The 18,091-nt window shown below is 41.7% G+C and overlaps 1 non-coding gene and 2 pseudogenes across 2 annotated transcripts; 2 read left to right on the top strand and 1 right to left on the bottom strand.

The window, feature by feature from the left end:
• Positions 1-823: 823 nt before the first annotated feature.
• On the top strand, positions 824-905 carry TRNAS-GCU. Its single transcript has one exon. It is a non-coding gene; the product is annotated as a tRNA-Ser (tRNA).
• Positions 906-9,509: 8,604 nt separating this feature from the next.
• On the top strand, positions 9,510-9,857 carry LOC105513862 (annotated as a pseudogene).
• A 2,970-nt stretch (positions 9,858-12,827) lies between these two features.
• Positions 12,828-14,276, bottom strand: LOC105513863 (annotated as a pseudogene). Its single transcript, XR_001002091.1, has one exon. The product of XR_001002091.1 is annotated as a protein Tob2-like (transcript).
• Positions 14,277-18,091: the final 3,815 nt, after the last annotated feature.

The raw sequence follows: 18,091 nt of genomic DNA, 5'->3' as shown, positions 1-18,091 counted from the left end.
CTGGAAGGAACGTTAGGGGTTACTGTTCTGCTTCCCAAGTTGGGTTGGATTTAGTGAGGTGGCTTAGTTAAGAGCCACAATTAGGACCATGCATCCTGACTCCCGCACCAGGGAGTTACCCACCCCACAGGCCCTTCCCAGTGTCGGCAGCAACTGGACTGAGCCAATCTTGTGCTAGACACAAAAAGATTTTCTTTCTTTCAGTGCACTGACCAAAGCCAACAGGAGCGCCACTGGGGCGCCTGTGAGCCTCTAATTTTTGTAAAAAAGCATGTTCTCACCTGTTGCTGATTTATCATAGACTGATCAATAACAACACCTAGAGAAAGTAACAAAAGAGAAAGGAGGGCATCTCCTGGCCCTCGGGGATATTACAGAAGCAAATGAAAAGGAATTACAGTCAGGTTTCTGGTACGTCACATAAAACAGGAATCTAAGGACAAAGTTTAGATGGGGAAGCAAATCAATCTCTCGAATGCAGAATAAAGCGGCAGAAGGACCCGGCGAAGGTCCCAGCGTCTGTCTCGAGGGGCATGCAGGTCAGCCAACTGGAGCCGGATCAACAGCGAAGCAGCTGATTTGTGTCTACCAATGAATGCCGGCACTGGTTCAACCTATTATTAGATATTTGCCAAGTAAGTTCACTGCTTTAAGTGACATCCGTCATCTTTATGGTGGTTGTGAAATGTGCCTTAATTAAGACACCTGAGTCAGAGTGTAGTTATGGGGATTAAACCAGGAAAAAAAGATTAGATTGTGTTGCTACAAGACTCACTGGGAGCACTACACAGAGGAAGAAATTCAAGTTGCCAGTTCTTTGTGTGACGAGGTGGCCGAGTGGTTAAGGCGATGGACTGCTAATCCATTGTGCTCTGCACGCGTGGGTTCGAATCCCATCCTCGTCGGCTGCTTTGCAACCGTTTTGTTCCAATTGTTCCAGGAATCATAAATGATGTGATAAGCGCTTTATTTGGCAAATTCATTCCCCATTCACCAGCCATTTCAATAATTCCCTCTGATCTTTCCTGTTCTCTGCTTCTTTGGTAATGCTTGTCTTCGCTGTGAATGTAATTTGTTAGTTGATTTATTTGATTCATGTTTCATTCTCACTCAAATTTTCATTCCTTCACAAGTTTTACTTAGCATGATTCCCCATTGAGGCAACAATTGGAGATTTAATTGAGGGCTAAAGAAAACCGTTGCCTAAAAAAGTTAAAGGTACTTATAAAATCATAAAGAGTTACATACACAACATTATGTGTATTGAACCGTATGGGTTACTTAAGGCATTTTCAGCCTAATTGTATACCTCTACTGCAATTTTCATTTATTATCTTAATGCTAACTTTTAAAGCAGTCACTATTGTCTAAGGATCCCTGTCTTTGAAAAAGGAAGGAGAGTGAGAGTGTCTCATAGAGATATAACAAAGCTTACAAATACATTCCATAGAACATTTCTAGTTAGTACTAAAGTATTTCCTCTTGAGAAAGGAAAGAAGAATGTCAATATTACATAGTTTCTATTTGTAACTTCCATCTTGGCTGATCTTTTGAGAGAAAAAAAGGAACATGCATAATTTTATTCAATTTATTCAATTATTTTCATTTTTAAAATAAGTACTGCATTCACATGATTCAAAAAGTATGAAAAGTTGTATAGCAAAGTTTTGTCACTAATTACCGTTGCCACCAGTAGGACACTCTTATTAGCTTTCATGTATCCTTCCAGAAACAAATTAAGACTATTATTTATAAGACTTGCATATATAAGACTACTAATCTCTCCAAGATATACTATTAAGTGAAAAAAGCATGATGTAAGACAATATGTATAGGTGCTACTTGTAAAAAGCAGTAAACATACCTGTATCTGAATACATATATACACACATAATTTTGAACATAGCATTTTATGTGTGTGTCTATATTTACAATACAAATGTCTATAGATATATTGTGTCCTAGGCAATATTCATTTGTAAGATATTGTCAAATTTCTTCCATATAAGTTGTGTTGATTTACCCTCCCAATAAAGTGAAAAGGAGGTCAGACCACACCGGCTTATGCAGCCCTTACAGGAGAGATTGTTGTTTCAACTAACATTGTCCCAGATCATCTAAATGGAAGCTTAAGTACTCACAGTGAGGAGGAAGTGATAGAGAATCCTGGATTCTCATAAACTCAGTGACCTTGGTTTATTTCAGATTTTCTGGGTAACTACTGGCAGTTTATACATTGGGCTTCATAAATATTCAACACTTAATGGATTTTTAGGCATTAATGGTGTTGAGCTTTGTGTGATTTGAGAGTACGACTCATTTGATTTTTTTTTTTATGGGAATGTTTTTTTGTTTGTTTGTTTGTTTTTTGAGAAGGAGCCTTCCTCGTTGCCCAGGCTGGAGTGCAGTGGCGCAATTTCCGCTCACTGCAAGCTCCGCCTCCCGGGTTCACACCATTCTCCTGCCTCAGCTTCCCGAGTAGCGGGACTACAGGCGCCCGCCACCACGCCCGGCTAATTTTTTGTATTTTCAGTAGAGACGGGGTTTCACCGTGTTAGCCAGGGTGGTCTCGATCTCCTGACCTAGTGATCCACCCGCTTTGGCCTCCCAAAGTGCTGGGATTACAGGTGTGAGCCACCGCGCCCCGCCGGGAATGAGAATTTTAAAGCGTCTTAAGTCAGAGGTCTGAAATTGGATCACTGGCTTCAAAGCATTATTAGCTTTTGGCCTGATGCGATGGCTATAATGCCAGAATTAATCTGTCTATAATTAATTATAGAATTAATCTGTCTATAATGCCAGAATTAATCCCTCTAACTCCTGCACTATCGGTGTCCACAGAGCGGTAATGTGGTGTTAAAGACACTAGCCGAAGACCACCAGGAACAAACCAAAATCAGATTTAATACATAGATGAAGTGACAGGGTATTCCAGAGTAACGGAGAAATGCAGTTCAACAAGAGGCTAGAGAGAGCTGTCTTTTGTAAGGCTGGGGTTCCTATTCGAGGATTCTGAGGAGTCTCTAAAAGAAGCGGGATCGGTTCTGGGTTGCTTGGTGTTTCTGAGGCGGGGTTAAGAGTAGCGGGGATTAGCTAGGGATTGGGCGTGGTCACAAGGAGAGAGTGATCTTCGGTATCCCCAGTAGTACATGGATGGGTGTGGCAAAGCGGATCTGCGCACTCGTAAAAAGTCAGCAATTGCTCAAAGAGGGGTCATTGCTACATTTTACAGCTGCTGCATGATCTTGGAAAACAGTGTTTCCTGTTAACTTTGCATCTGGCTTTACCTGTCCTCCCAGTCCCTGGTAACAGCTTTTGGTTTTTGTTTGTTTGTTTGTTTTCAATTGGAGGAGACTTCCTTTCTTTTCATGGTGACAGGTTTTCACTCTTCCCAACACTAAGAAAACTGTTCTCTGGCTCAGTGGGGTAGGAAGTTACACTTGAACGCAATTTCTCCTCCTCCGGCCTGAGGTCGGGTTCGCGGTAGGATTGCCAGATAAGATACAGAATACCCAATTAAATTTGAATTTCAGATAAAGGACGAACAAAATTTTGCATACAAATCAAGCAACACGTGACCTGGTGAGGCCGGGCGTCCGTGAGCCGGCTAAGGGGCAAAGTGAGAGCCGAGGATCTTCGGAAGATGAGGCCATCGGGTGTCGCATCCTGAGAAACCTTCCCATTCGGCTTTTCCACCTGGCTGCCGAGCAGTTGATAAACCTAAGACAGTGTCCTTTTCTGAGGTCTCCAGGGCTCAGCCCAACTTGATTCACAGAGAAGAGGCATTAAATTACAACGTGAGAACTCTTTCGTTTTGAAACATAACATTCTCACTCCTTGGAATTAAATATATCAAGTTAGAAAGGAGTTTTACTCAGTAAAGGAGAGAAATGAGCAGTTACTGGAGAGGTAAACGCAAAACTAGACCCCCAGGTCTGGTTGAGTCTTGAACTCACATCCGCAGATTCCAAGTGCAGTAATAAATCCTTACCCGGCCCAAGAGCAGTTGCCTCCACAATATCTAACGTAGAGAAATGAATTGGCTGCTTCATAAAGAGTTTCTGGCGAATATAGAAGTTGCTATGTTGTCTGCTACCAAGCTGTGCAGTGGCATCAGCTCATGAGACTTTAAGAGGAGCTGGGTTTGGGCTGAGGGAAGAGAAACTGGAGCACAGGGTACTACTTCCGTTTCTGGTGAGGAAGAGGCAAGGGTCCAAATGAACTGGGAGTCAGTTTGTAAGGCTGATGTCACACTTTTCTGGTGGGGATGGCAAATTTGCCTATCATTTATCACAATTTAAAAGTAGATATTACAGTTCAAAAATAGACTCATGATATCAACAGATTTTCATCAAAGTTGCCAAGGTGATTCAGTTAATCCTTTAGAGGGGAAAGGAAAGTCTTGTCAACTAATGGTGGTGTACCAATTGGACAAGAGCCATGTGCAAAAATAAAACAAAACAAAAACATGAATCTCCATCCTTACCTAACACTGTATACAAAAATTAACTCACAACGGCCCACAGACCAAAATAAAACCTAAAACTAAACCTATGACTTTAAGATTTCTTAAAGAAAACTTCAGAGAAAATCCTTATGACTTTGTTAGACAAGGATTTTAAAATAGAAAAAAACCATATATCATAAAAAATTGATAATTTGACAGTCAAAATTAAAAACTTCTGTTCTTTGAAAGGTACTGTTAGTAAAAATGGACAACTCTCTGACTCAGAGAAAACATGTGTAGATTTTGCACAACAATAGGAAAACAATTCCACCCTCCCCAGTAAAAACGGGGAAAAGATTTGAATTACACTTTAACAAAAATGATATACAGATAGCAAACAAGCACATGAGAAAACTTCAATATCATTGTCATTAGGAAAATTCAAATTAAAACCACTACATGCCTATTACAATGACAAAACTTTAAAAAAAAATTAAAAACCAATACTAAGTGCTGATGAAGGTATGGAAAAATTGAAACTCTCAGACTTTGCCAGTGAGAATGCAAAAATGGTATGGCCACTTGGAAAAACAGTTTGACAGGTTTTTTAAATGAAGTTAAGTATATTCTTACTCCATGACCCAATAATCCTCCTTCTAGATATTTACTCAGAAAAACTGAAAACATGTCCACCTGTACACAAATGTTTATAGCAGTTTTATGTGTAATTGCCAAAACTGGAAACAATCCAAATGTCTATCACCTAGTGAATAGATAAGCAAATTGTGGTACATCAATGTAATGGAATATTATTCAGCAGCATAAAGAACAAACCAGATAAACACAACATAAATGAGTCTCAAAAGCAGTGTGCCAAGTGAAAGAAAGTAGAAACCAGATTTAAATGCTTGTACTGTATGATTCTATTCCAGATAAGACAAAAGATAAAGTAAAAAAATCACATTAGTAATTATCTGGCTGGGAGTAGAGGGAAAGATTGACTAAAGAGAAGTAAGGAAGAATATTGGGGGGGGGTGCTGGAAATGTGTATCTTGTTATTGTAGAGATCTTTACATGACTACATGTGTCTGCCAAAATTCATCCAACTACATATAAAAAGGTAAATTGTACTGAATGGAAATTAAACTTCAATAAACTGATTTTTTAAAAGGTAGGTATCATCACTTCGCTATTCCACTTCTAAAGCTCTATTCTACAGAAATATTTGCATAAATTCAACAAGGTATGAACAAGAGCATAAAAGAATGTTCAAGGTAGCAGCCTTTGAAAGAGGGTTGGTATAAGGTTGGTTAAACAAATTATGGTGCATCAACTTAATTGTACTACTATACAACCATCAAAAAGAATAAAATAGACAGGTAGTAACTGACATAAAAAGCATGCTGCAGAACAATATTGTGTAGCAGTTTCTGTTTTTGTAAATATAAGTCTAGAAGTACACATACAATTATATATTCATTTTTAAGTAGCTTTGAGGAATACATGCCAAAGCCAAACTCTTGCAGATTATTATTTTTTTATTTTTAGGAATTGAATGGGGGGGGGGTGCAAGGGCTTTTTGGTTAATACTAAATTTGCTTTTGCAACGTCTGAAGGGGTTGGCAGGCAGAGGAGCATATAACTTTATATCATTTTAAAAATTGGGGTGGGGCACGGTGGCTCAGCCGCGAAATCCCAGCACTTTGAGAGGCCTAGGCGCAAAGATTGCTTGAACGCAGGAGTTGGAGGCTGCCCTGAACTAGGATTGCACCACTGCACTCCAGCCTGGGAGACAGTGCGAGATCCCGCATTAAGTAAATAAATAAAAAATCTGTATAATACAATTAATAGTCACTTACATAGGACTCCAGAGTCAATGTTACATTCGGCGCTGACCACCTACTGCGTTGAGCTTAGTGGTGACGGTAGTGTGAAGACTGTGAAAAAAGTAAAAGGTAGAATTTCTACCTGCAAAGGATTTGTCATGCTTTGCCTGGCAGAGATGGGGGTTGGGAGTGCTAAAAAGCACGGGGCGGGGGTGGGGGTGAGGTGTTAGTAGTGTCTGGGCAAAGGAATTGGGAGATCTGATCTTCGTCCAGCGGGACCATTTGGGTAGCCCTTTAAGGATCTGAGGAAAGACTCTTGAAATTCACGGGTTGGGAGATTCTCTGGCGACCATCCAGGAACCTCAAGGTAGGACACTAAGGTGGGATTGGGGGATGGAATCTCAGAGCAAAGAGCAGTGAGTGCGCCGACGTGTAATCTTTACTGGATGCGTTCCCAGGTCCTTCTGGGTTTAAAATGTCTGAATCAGAAAGACCAAAATTTAAGAATCGGAGTCCAAAGCAGGAAAACAACAGAGTGAGGAAGATCTACTTAATAAATATTCCTCAAGCACCTCTTACTCGTTGGAGTGTGCAGTGAGAGCAGGCAGTGCAATCCGGGCTGGCCACGCAATGGATACTGTGCTTCCCCACTCTTGGCAGAATCTCGCAGCCCGGACCTTTTTCTTTCGAGGAATTTCCTTTTTGATCCAGATCTAATTTCTTGATTTTTGTTTGTTCGTTTTGTAGAGACGGAGTCTTGCCAAGTTGGCCAGGCTAGTCTCCAACTCTTGGGCTCAAGTGAGCCTCCCACTCGGCCTCCCTAAACGCTGGGATTACAGCCAGCCACCGGGGCCCAGCCTGTTGGTTTTTCCTCCTTTTGCACCTCTAGTTCCCGCGAACTTTAAATACCCTGGCTGACAAAGCGCGCGCTGCCAAAACCGTGTGTTAGGTGGAAGTTGAGTTCCCCCTCCGCTTCAGTTTCTATTCTGAGCTCTGCCATTCTCTGTGGTTAGTTCCTGTAACTGCTCTCACTCCAGCGAGTCAGTGCTGGTAGCAATGCTTGTAACCGCAAATGCAGATGAAATTAAAAGATATTATTTTGTTTAATGCTCTGCAATATGATTGAAAAACCTGGTTACAATGTATTTCTACAAAACATACCAGACAACCTTTAGAAGAAATGGAAAATCAAACATACCAATTAGAATAGAACAAATAAAAGTTGTCAACAGACTTCCCCCAGAAAAAGCATTAGACATAACAGTTTCACAGATAAATTTTAATAAACCATTAAGGAACAGATAATTTCAATGCATTTAAAATGATTCCAGAATGTAAAAAGCAAAGGGAATATTCGATTTTTTTCAGAAACAATTCTAAGAGTGATCTCAAAACTCAAGATAATTACCAATAGGAAAACCCCATTTTTCATTCTTTCTTATGCCGAATCCTAAATAAAATGATAGCGAACAGAATCCAGCAGCACGCTAAAGGAATAAATAATTCACAATGACAAAATGGAGATGAGCATAAGTACTATTTAAAATAGAAAAATCTTTAAACATAATTCACCACATTAGCATACGTGAGGAGAAAAAGCATATAAGGATTTAGGTAAATGTGGAAATGGCATTTGGTTGCATTAAGATCCATTTTTTTGGTTGTAATTTTTGAAGCTTTTAATAAAAGAGGATAGCTCCTTACCTCACATTAGAAAACATATCTAACTTACATCAATGGTCATCATCCTGTTTTTCAGAGAATACATTATATGCATTACCTTTGAAGTTAGCAACAAGTTAGAAAGATGTCCACTTTCATCACAAGAATTTTGTAGTGTTTTGGGTTAGTCAGAATTATTTAAATAAATAAATTCAAAAGAAGGGGATAAAAGTATCATTACATTGGATATATGAAGGTACACAGGATTTATTTATGAAATTAAAGATATTTATACAAATAAATAAGATAAATCACTTGCCTTCCTACTCACACACAATGGAAGAAAGACCCCATTTACAATGGCAACAAAAGAGATAAAACATTGAGAAATAAATTTAGAAGGAAATTGCAAGACGAATATAAAGAACACTTTGTCAATCTTCTCTACAAGTTAGTCTACATATTTAACATAATGCCAATATAAATTAAAATAGAGTTTTGTTTTCAAACTGTATATATTGCTTCTAAAGTTTACATGGAAAATAAACAACATTAGTAGCCAAGAAAATTCAGAAAAGAATAATGAGGCAGACATACACCTTTTGGGTATTTAGACATATTTTAAGGCACAGCGAATAAAACATTGTAGTACAAATAGGATAGAAAATCCAGAAGCAGGCACAAATATTTAAGCATTTGATAAAGTTGACATTTCAAGGCAGTGGAGAAAAGATGAATTATGCTATAAAGGGTACTGGAATATCTAGACAGACATCTGAAAAAAATAGAGCATAATCCACATCTCACATCTCACAACCAGGGAATTCAAAATTTAAACAGAAAAAAAAAAATCCCATAGAAGCACTAAAAAAAATAAATAAAAGAGAGAATTTTCTTTTATAGTTTTGGCATGAGGAGGTCTTTGTAAGTATCACAGAAAACCTAGAAAACATAAAAGATTATTAAATTAAACTACTTAAAAATTTAAAATTTCTGTATAACAAAAACCACGAACAAAGTTAAATAGAAAAATTCTGTGTTTATCACAAAGGACTGATTTCCCTAATACATGATAATCATACAAGTCAACAAAAGAAATACTATCACAGGCCGCCTGCAATGACTCACGCCTTAATCCTAGCACTTTGGCTAAGGTGGGCAGATCACTTGAGTTCAGGAGTTCAAGACCAGCCTGGCCAACATGGTGAAACTCTGTCTCTACCAAAAAATACAAAATTTAGCAGGGTGTTGGCCTGCAGTCCCAGCTACTAAGGAGGCTGAGGCACGAGAATTGCTTGAACCTGGGAGGTGGAGGTTGTAGTGAGCCAAGATCACACCACTGCACTCCAGCTCTGGGCAGCAGAGGGAGACTATGTCTCAAAAACCAAAAGAAACACCATCACAAACAGAAAAAATGGAAAAGACATAAACAGAAAATTCACAGGAAGGAAATATGCATGAATACTAATTCATTCAACCTCATTCATATTTAAAGAAATATTCCTTTCTCGCTCCCTTGCAGCATCTTGGTGGCTGCTCTTGGTTGGAGGCCATCTGGCACCTAAGGCAGGAAGATGGTGGCTGCAAAGAAAATGAAAAAATCACTGGAGTCCAGCAACTCTAGGCTCCAACTTGTTTTGAAAAGAGGAAAGGATGTGCTGGGGTACAAGCGGACTCTGAAGATGATCAGACAAGGCAAAGCGAAATTGATCATTCTCGCTAACAACTGCCTACCTTTGAAGAAATCTGAAATAGAGTACTACACAATTTTGGCCAAAACTGGTGTCCATCACTATAGCAGCAATAATATTGAACTGGCCACAGGATGCGGAAAATACTACAGAGTATGCACACTGGCTGTCATTGATCCAGGTGATTCTGACATCTTTAGAAGCATGCCAGCACAGACTAGTGAAAAGTAAACCATGCAAAAATTTCTTTAAATAAACTCGCCAGAGCTTGTTTTTTAAAAAACGTTCATTAATACCACAATAATATGCCATTTTTTCCCAATAAGACTGTCAAAGATCAAAAACTTTGGTGAAGGTGGGAGGGGAAATAACTTTCAGGTATTGTTAGAGAGCTGTAAATTTTTATAACTACTTTGGGGGCAATCTAGCAGTATGTACACATTTTTAAAAATTATATAATATATCATGCTTTCCATACAAACTTAAAACAATCTGGAACAGTAGAAACTCTACAGATTTCATAAATCTTTTTGTTTTGTTTTTAAACTAAAAATTTCTAAACATACCAATGTCCCATTCCAAAATATTGCACAACATTCTGAATACAAGCCCCTTGATTGTATTCTTCCTTCGCTAAAGAAAAAAGCTCATGACCCTGCTCTCCTGGTTCCTCTCTAGGCTTGTCTCAATGCCCCCTTCCCATCCCTAGAGAGAAAACTAGAGGATCCTTAGCTCACTGCATTGAGGAAAAGACATCATTCCAGACTAACAGTTCACATTCTTCACAAAATAATCTACCTTCTGATTTGTTCCTGGGAAAGAGGGATAGATAGAGACAGGATGGGAAAAGGGGAGAGAAGATTTATTCTCTTTTCTAAAGTTGTTTTTCCTGAAAAAAAAAAATGTTTCTCTCATCTTTTTAAGGAAAAATCTTGAAAAGTAAAAAAATATGTTTATTGTGTTAGAAATATACATCTATTATACATATCGCTTACATTTCACAAGTATAGCAAATTATTCAATACAAATGGACATCAAAAAATGTAAAAAAATTTTAGAAAGTTTTCCTATGAAACCAGGTAAATTAGTGCAGGTTTCTGTTTTTGTTTTCTTAAAAAAATAAAATTGAAGCAAAAATGCCTAGATTTGAGACAAGACAGATTGAACTGGGCTCTAGAGCCCAGCACTGAAGTCATGCTCCTGAACACACAATTTTCCTCATATTTCAAAAGACACGAAGGGATTGGTCACCCCTTTCTCCCTGCATGTGGTGAGAAACAAGCTGACCTAGATGTGGGTGGATGCCTGTGTGTGTGGATGATAGGAGGGCTAGAAGGGGATGTAAGACAGCATCCAACCTTTCCCAGAGAGAAGCTATCTGCTGGGCCTATCACCTATGTAGGAGCCGTGAATGAGGGAGAGCGTGGCCCAAACTGGGCTGGCCCCTGAGAAGTGTAGGGGAACAGATAGTGCTGGGCTGAGAAATCAGGGCACTGCCTGCTGGGGGAAGTAGAGCTAGTGCCCACTGCAGGGAGAGGAGGCTGGCAGTGCCTGCCTGGGCTGGACCCACAGCCACAGCAGTTGCCCACTTGAGGTCCCTGGGGAGGATGGAGTGAGTGTGGTGGCAGGGGTTTTGGTGCTTTCTGGTGATGGGACCCTGATGCCAAGTGCCCCACTTGCCAAATAATAAAATGTTTATTACCCTGCTCCCCTGGCTCCTGTCCACGTTTGCCTGGCCTTCTAGGGTTGGAGAAACAAACCCTCTTCTAGCAAAGGCGGAGGAGCAAACACTCTCCTGTGATCCAAACACGTCAGATGGGAGTGCAGAGTCCCTGTCCAGGACACTACCCCTCACTGTATTAGGTCCAGTGGGGTTAGGTCAGGGCAGTGAGGGGGATAGTAGGAAGTACTGAGAAGCTCTATCAGGCAGGAGCACAAATGTGCTCAAATAACATCTACAACCAAAAGACCAAAAAGTATCCACTCCAGGCTCAGGGCTGCCCACTGCAGATGCTGACTCCAATATCCCACCCTGCCTCCCTTCTCACCCCCATAGGTGCTCAGGTGAGCAGCTTCCCACGTGGCTAAGGTCACACAACAGGAGGGTCGAAGTCCAGGGACTTCTCATAGGCATCAGAGGCTTGGGTATTCCCTTGGCCCTTCAGAGCTAACCTATTTTTCTGGTGGAGGTGGTCAAAAACAAAAGTGCAGATCCCTCTGCAGTCTGGAAACCAGTTCCTTCTGCAGTGCTTCTCTCTGGGAGTGTCTTAGGCTTAACCATAGTGGTGTGACCCCACCACACACACTGCAAAAGGACTGCTAATACTCCCAGCCCACTCCCCAGCCTCACTCATTAATAAGCATTTGTCACAACCCAGAATCACATCTAGAGAGTAAGTTTCACATGGCTTGGAATCCTTTAAAACTGGACAGCAAACCATGCACACACACACACACACCACCTCCCTACCCACAACCTCTGGCCCAGGGGAGAAGAAGCTGCATGAGAGAAAGAAAAGGCCATATGCATCAGTGGCTGGGTGGCCAGGGCCTTGATGATGGTCTGGGCCTGGAGGGAATGGTGAGGTGGGGCCTCAGGACAGAGATGACAGGAATTAAACTAGATAAAATGCTAACCTTACTGTAGTCACAGACATCAGCTCTAGGGTGTGTGTGGGGGGGTGTGTCAAGTGGCCAACTGGCAGCTCCTTGTGGCCCAGCCTGAAATGGAGTGGGGGCTGGAGTCAGGCCTATTTCGGTGGCAGGGCCTGAGAAGGCCTGCCAAGATTGGATGCCTTTGAGTGTGAGGATAGCTGGGTGACAGAGGCAGTGACACAGGCCAGCCTCTCCCTGTTCCAAGGAGGGTCAGGTTCCAGCTGCAGCTCTTCCTTCCCTGTGAGCTTGGACACACCAATCCTAAACCAGGAGTGTGAGGAGGAAGGGAGGAACAGGGAGCAGAAATTCATTTCTGGACCATTCTTAGCAAAGGAAGCCACCAATTAAAGATGTTATATAGAGAACTACATGTTAAAAAAACAAAGACAGAAAAAAGAAATATAAAACCCAACCATACAGGCCGATGGGCAAGTTGTAAGTGGTAGGGGGTTAAGTTAAACACATTTTGGTGCTTTGGGAGCCCCTCCCATTCCGTGCCTGCACTAGATCTTTTTTTCTAGAAGTGAGAGTGAGAAAATCTTCTTGTACATTTTTCTTTTCCTTTTTTTTGGTTTTTTTTTTTTTTTTTTTTTGGCCTTTCCTTTTCTTTCTCTTTTCTGTGGTCTTGGGTGCCTGGCCCCAGGGCAGGTAGACAGTCAGTTGGCCAGCACCACGGACTGGAACGGTTGACTAGGATATTGCATGGTGTTCAGGTTGTAGCTGAGGCCTTCCATGAAGGGTGGCTTCTCCAGGAAGTGGCGGGTGGCGCCACCTCCAAATACCTAGACCATGCGGAAGCTGCTGTTGTTGCAGGTGACAGTCCCACTGCCTCCAAAGGGGAATGGGGTGCCACTGCCCTGGCCATTGGCCCCATCAAAGAAGAAACTGGGCGAGCCACCACTGTTGTACTTGAGACTGTATGTGGCCTTGGGCGAGAGCTAGGATTGAGGGCCCGGTTGAATGGGATGAAGTTCAGCGAATGCATAGACAGAGAAAGACTCTTGTGTTTCAACAAGCTGTTGGTGCTGAAGCGGGCCATGGAGGCTACTGTGGTGGCTGCTGGCCACCTGCCTCACCGCTGGCTGCTCCTCTACCACTTGCTGCCCCACCCCTCTTCTTTATCTTCGTGGAGCCTAATTTGGTGGCAGCAAAGGAGTCTATGGTGAAGGTGATGGGCTGGCGAGGCAGAGGATGAAGGTGGGGCTGGGTGATGGGAAAAGCCTGGCGACGGGGAGTTGGACAAGGAGCTGTCCTGGCTTCCGATGGGCATGAGTATCTGGTCGTCAGGGCTGAAACTGCTCTTGATCTCCATGTCCAGCTCCAGGGCCCCGCAGCCCTCACTGTCATCCAGGTACAGCACTTTCACTGCTCCCTTCTCGCCAATCTGGTAGGACACCTCGAAGGGGTCAATCCATATGCTTATCTCCTCAGGCACATTGGCCCGCACATCTTCCACTGCCAGGCCACTTGGCTTGGCGGCCAGCTCCCCAAAGGGGTCCACCATCTCCCTAGTGTGGACATAGTGGAAGCCAGAGCCCTTCAGCGGTTTGTCAGGGTACCAGTGGACTTCTTATTTCTTTTTCAGAAGCGCCAGAGCAGCTTGTTGTACAAGAGTAGAAAATGATGAAGTTCAGGGGTGCTTTGATCTCCAGCTGCATAGTCCTTTCCTAGGCAGAGAATCAGCACAGGGCGCGTGCACAGCCTTGGGCTCCAGAAGGCTTCCGGTCTCCGCGGCGGCTGGGCGCTCTGCCGGCCTCGGGGCGGCTTTTCCCTCTAGAGTGGCCCTGAGAGAGGGGCGGAGGTCGCTCTCTCTTCCTTCCCCGGAGCCGCGCGGCCGGGAGCCGAAGTCCTTTTCGTCGTCGAGGGTTGGGGGACGAAGCAGGCAGCTATGGGTCATGACTCTCAAAAATGATTCTTTCAGCTCTTAGGAGGTCGGGCGGTTGGGGGATGGAGGGCTGGCGGGCGGCGACCGGGCGGGGAGAACGGACCCGAGGGTGGCCCGTGTCGGGGGGCTGAAGAAGCTCCGGGCTGCGGCCGCGGGGCGGTCCTGCCCTCCTGGCCCTGCGTCGCTCTAGCTGCTGGCTTTTCTCCGCGGAAGACCCCCACCTTTCAGCGCCCGGGCCCGAAGTCTATACATTTTTTAAATGTGTATATTCTTTGACGCAGGAATTCTACTTCTAGAAATTTGTCCTAGAGACAGACTCACACATATGTAAGATAATAAGTGTCTGAAGCTCAGCAGCGTTTATAAATGGAAAGTGATAGGAAATATTAATAGCTTAATTGCCCATCAATAAAGGACTGGCTGCATAATGAAATAGTATGCAGCTGTCAAAATAGAGATGCAGCTTTGTATGTATGGCTACAGGAAAAATTTCTACTATTTCTGTAAAATCCCAGGGCAAAATTATATATAAATATTTGCTTCTGCATACTTAAAATATCTCTGAAAGGCTGTATAAGAAATGAAGGCCGGGCATGGTGGCTTACACCTGGAATCCTAGCACTTTGGGATGAGGAGGCGGGCAGATCACTTGAGCTCAGGAGTTGGAGACCAGCCTGGGCAACACGGTAAAACCTCGTCTTTACTAAATATACAAAAATTCTTCAGGCATGGTGGTGCATGCCTGTGGTCCCCAGCTACTTGAGGGGCTGAGGTGGGAGAATCTCTTGAGTCTGGGAGGTGGAGGTTGCAGTGAGCTGAGATCATGCCACTGCACTCCAGCGTTGGTGACAGCACTCCAGCCTTGGCGACAGAGAGAGACCCTGTCTAGAAGAAAAAAAACAAATCAATACCTTTGGCTGTTTCTAGTGAATGAAATTAGGTGACTAGTGGTAGGAATAGATTGTATATTTTTATTTAAAAAATTTTTATTTTGAAAATGTTTACATATGCAAAAAACACAGAAAATAGACTAGTACATATCCAGGATCCCTTAATCACAGTTCTGAAATCCATAAAATTCTAAAAACTCCAAATCTTTCCTCCATAAATTTGACACTACAATGTATCTGAGGGGAAAACCTGAACTTCTTTATACCCTTTAACTCATTTAAAGTGACCAATCATAAATCTCAAAGCAGAAATATTGAGGTGTTTGATATGCTGTGAAACTCTGCTGGAAGTTACATTATATAGTGTAAGCACATTATCTTTCTAAAATTAAAAAAAAAAACAAACCTGAATTTGGAAACACATCTGCTCCCAAAGATTTATGTATTTTTAACTTAAAGAAAATATCACAAGATACAAATTTAGAAAAAGAGAGAAAAGACTGTATTTCTTCTTAAGGGTTACAGCCTGCCAGGTGGCCAAACTGCAGGCTGGGAAGCCTTCCTCTGGCCACATCCAGAGACAGGCACTTTGAAGGAGGAGGGGTTGAAGTGGAAGCTTTATACTGAATGAGTTGACCAAACATACATATTCAACAGGTTACTGAAGGAGCTATGAATATTCAAGAAGGGGCCCTGACACATGCACACTGAACAAACATGCATGTTACATGTTCACTTTGAAGTGGAGACTTAACATTTGCATGTATTACAACTAGGCTCTATATGTCAAATGGTCACTTTAGGACAGGAGAGCACAGAAGTGCGCAATCTCTGTAAAAGGGCTAGAATCAGTCCATGACCGGTCTTATCAGGAGAAAGCTACTGAAATCAGTCTCACGTCCAATCAAAGCTATAGTTACAGTTGGTGGAAGAGGATACAGTTAGTCAGCATCTAGTGTAGCTGCAAATTGTTTGAATATTGCTTATCTCAGGTCCAGTGCTTGTTTAGCTGCCAGAGAAAAAGGAAAACCTTGTGGCAGTTAGAACATAGTTTCTTCTTTAAGTGAAAGAATGCGTGACTTAACCCTTCCCTGGCATGGACTTAGATTCTGCTTATAATTTGGTATCTTATTGCCACAAAGAGTCTGTTCTATCAGTCTAATGATCTCTATTTTAACTTTAATGCTGGTCAGTTGTGTCTAAACCACAAAAGGGAGGAGGGTATAATGAGTTGTGTCTGACCTCTCACTCTGTCAGGGCTGGGAATTTAGTTTTTAAGTTTTTTCTGGTATCACTTTTGCCACAAGGGGTCTGTTTGGTTGGCCAGGGTTGGGGTGGGGATTGGATTTTATTTCTAGTTTACATTATATAATGTGTAATGAACATCTATATACTTATCATTCGGATTTTATAATTGTTCATATTTTGTCATATTTAACTACCCACCTTTCTTTCTCTCTGCTGAAGTATTTTAAATTAAATTATAGACATTATGGCATACCATCTTTGAATACTTCAGTACCCATCCCTAAAAAGTAAGAACATTTTCCTACAGAACTACAATATCGTCATCACACATAACAAAATTTAAAATATCACAGAGATTTTTCAATGCATGCCCTTTTGTACCTCTTATATTTTGAATCCTTGGCTATGTAACTTATTCAATAAACAATAAAATTTAAAATTAAAAATAAACTGAATAAGACCTTTAATACTTAAAATTGCCAGAAAGCTATGAGAGCTGCTCAAGGCATCATTAAGGGACAGGAAAGGATTTACAAGAACAAGTTGAACAGTCTCAAAAAAAAAAAAAAAAGGAAAAAACCAAATCATTATATTTTAATGCCCACCTAAGTTGAGGCTGGTGTAAGTGGGGCTTTCAACAAGTCAATACTGACAGAGCATGGTAGGTATGAAAAGTCAATTCAAATCCCAAAGTGTCTGTTGCTTTGAAGAAAAGTTTTGTCCTCTCCATCATGGAAAGAGTTGAATGTAATCAATTTACCATCAGGTGACTGGCTGTTTCCACTGTGATATTACATCATATCTAGGGATTAGGATTGGTTTTGGCTCTTGCAAATTGGATTTCAACAGAAAAGTTTTTGTCTTGTTTTTTGAGCCTATGTACAGCCTTCATCATGGCAGGCATGGTCACTACGTTCAAAAGTTTCTTGAGCAAATGCTGAAATAGCTGAAAAAAGAGTTGCTGATATCCATAGAACAGATTGTTAAGCAACAAAACTTGGGTCTGCGTCTCCAGTGCAGCAAAGCCAAACATTGACACTAGGATTTGCAGTGAGAGAAAGTAAGGCATTTATTGCAGAGCACCAAGCAAGGTTAATGGGCCACTAACACTTAGATCTGAAATCTTTGTAAGATGGCTTACAAGCAAGAGTTTTTAAGCCATGGATGAGGGGGTTCTCCGATGTGAGTTAAAGGCTGGAAAATTTCTAGGACTTCCTTATCCATCTTCTGGTTCCTGTTTGTCAAAGTCTATATGACAGTGACCAACATTTTCCATCTGGTGGAGGTCCTGGTTTCTGAAAAACAACTCAACTCAAGGACATATGTCAAAATGTTATCTTTAGTTTCTATAAGGAAACAAACATCTCATGACTGACTCACTTGAGTGACTATTGTTTATGCTATTTTTATCTTCTTGCTTAGCAGGTTATTAATTTATTTCCCTAGTTGCTGGTTTCAGGGTGCCCGGAATTTCCCTCGAAGGGACTCACAATTTTTCCTTTATTTTCAAGCTTAAGGAGGGATCCCAGTAGGCTGTGAAGAGGAGGAGTCCATGTTCTCTTTCAACATCATCTTGTTCACTTGCTTACTGAAACCCTCTGACACAGTGGGTTAATGAAGATTCATACAGGATACAAATACTTGTACATTTGGTATCCATTCTAAGAGATCTATCCACACGCGAGCTAGTTCCATCAATAATCTCTTTGTCACCAATCCTCCAAGTCCTTCCTTCCTTCCTTCTTCCCTCCCTCCCCCTTTTCCTTTCTTTCTCCCTTTCTCTCTCT

Source organism: Colobus angolensis, unplaced genomic scaffold (assembly GCF_000951035.1).
Source record: "Colobus angolensis palliatus isolate OR3802 unplaced genomic scaffold, Cang.pa_1.0 Scaffold237, whole genome shotgun sequence".
Classification (NCBI taxonomy): domain Eukaryota; kingdom Metazoa; phylum Chordata; class Mammalia; order Primates; family Cercopithecidae; genus Colobus; species Colobus angolensis.
The sequence above is the reverse complement of the archived record's forward strand: the minus strand, read 5'-3'. Positions and strand labels throughout refer to the sequence as shown.